Source organism: Leucopleurus acutus (genome assembly GCF_964270905.1).
Source record: "Leucopleurus acutus genome assembly, chromosome: 2".
NCBI classification, from domain to species: Eukaryota; Metazoa; Chordata; class Mammalia; order Artiodactyla; family Delphinidae; genus Leucopleurus; species Leucopleurus acutus.
Genome location: NC_139143.1, coordinates 43,599,218 through 43,601,516, shown reverse-complemented (window position 1 = coordinate 43,601,516; position 2,299 = coordinate 43,599,218).

The window sequence follows — 2,299 nt, the reverse complement described above, 5'->3', positions numbered from 1 at the left end:
GAAAACATTTCATTAAAACAAAGAGACAAATGTAAATCCTCTGCATTTTAGGAAAGGGAGCAACTATTTCAGGAAAAATGAAAGTTCTCTCAATGTTGATAGTGCAAGAGTAATGTGATGGAAATAGGCTGAGTGGTAGAGGGAGAAAACAGAATCCAAAGAGAATATAGAAGCAATAATCTTCTCGTCTTGCGTGGTAGAAGTTCAAGTTGTAAATAAGCAAGCAGAAGACCAGAAGCTCTTTCTCTGGAGAAACTAGACAGCAGCAGAGAAGACACTAATAAACAATAATATTGGGGGCTTCCCCACTCTGTATTTGTCAGGAAACAGGACATCCAAAAGCTCAGTGGCTCAAATCAGACAGAAATGTATTTGTCTTTCATGAAACAGGAGGCATAAGGGCATTTAGGATGGTCAGCAGTTCCGCCCACATGATTAACCAAGGACCAGGTCCCTTCCTCCTTGTTGCTTCAGCATCCCACGGGATGCTACCCTCCTCGGCATGGCGGAAGTTGGTTCACCAGCACTCTGTCAGCATCTCAGCCTTCACCATGGGGAAAAAGGAATCAGAGAGCAAGCAGCTTCTTACCCCCACCCCCTTCCCAGTTTTATTGAGGTATAATTGACATACAGCACTATGAGAGTTTAAGGTGTACAGCATAATGATTTGATTTACATGTATCATGAAATGATTATCACAATAAGTTTAGTGAACATCCATCATCTCATATAGATTCAAAATTAAACAAATAGAAAATTTTTTCTTGTGATAAAAACCCTTAAGATTTACTCTCTTAACAACTTTCATATGTAACATACAGCAGTGTTAATTATATTTATCATGTGGTACATTATATCCCTAGCACTTATTTATCTTATTACTGGAAGTGTGTACCTCTTGACTGCCTTCATCCAATTCCCCCTTCCACCTCAATCTGATCTCTTTTTCTATCAGTTTGTTTGTTTTTGAAGTATAATTGACCTACAACACTACGGTAGTTCCTGTTGCACAACATAGTGATTCAATATTTTTATACATTTCAAAATGATCACCATGATAAATATAGGTACAATATGTCATTATACAAAAATACTACATAGTTACTGACTATATTCCTCACACTGTACGTTTCGTACAGGTGGCTCATTTATTCTGCAACTGGAAGTTTGTACCTCTTAATCTCCCTCACCTATTTATTTCCTTCCCCCACCCTCTCCCCTCTAGTAACCACCTATTTGTTTTCTATATCTATAACTCTGTCAAGCAGCTTCTTTTTTAAGTAAGTGACCAGGAAGTCACACCCATTGGAAAGTTGCTCCAAGGTAGGCTCTAGTGAAGAGAGGCAATGTGTCCTGCTGATATTTTAAATGGTGGAAGGGGTTCTGCTTCTTAAAATCAAAAGGGGGTTAATATAGAAAAACAATTAGCAGTCTCTGTTATGACAATTTAATTAAAAATGCCTCACCTGTCCCATCAGACTGCAAGTAAGCCTACAGTCAGCAAAATTTGTTCATATACACGGAATTTTAAATGAGATTATTCAGGCCTCACTCTTCAAAAAGAACTGACCAGGGATCATTAATAAAGGTTTGCAGGGAGCAAAATAACACTAGCTATTACAAATAGCTCCATGGAGTCCAGAATGAATCTAGGTAGAGAGAACAGGATATTATTTTTTTTAAGAAAAAGAAAAGAATAGAAATCATTTGGAAAACATTAAATATTCTTAAAAGAAATTGAAAAATTCAACAAAAGTGTTGGAATATAAAGCCAAAGGAATCTCCCAGGAAGTGTGTGAAGGGCTGGGGGTAAGAATGAAGACAGAAAACATAGCAAAAGTAGACAATCAACCAATCAACAGGGAGATCCAATATCAGACTAATTGGACTTCAGTAAGAGAAAACAGTGAAGAAATATTATTGAAGAAATTACATAAGAAAATTTCTCAGACCAGAAGAACATGAGTTTACGGTCTGAAAGCACTCATCAAAAACCAGCAAAGTGAATGAAGAAATAAAATATAGCAAAGTGCATCAACATGATATTTTAGAATGTCACAGGTGACGAGTGTATATTTAAAACTTCCAGAGTAGGGGGGAGAAAATCAGGTCAGAAGTCAGGATGTCCTCTGACTTCTCAATAGCTGTACTGGAAGTAATACGACAGTGGAGAAATCCCTTTAAAATGAGAGGGGAAATTATTTTTAACCCAGCCCTCTACACACAGCCAAACTATCAATCAAGTGTGAAAATGAAGACAGTTTCAAACATGCCGAGACCCAAATTTTTACTTCCTATG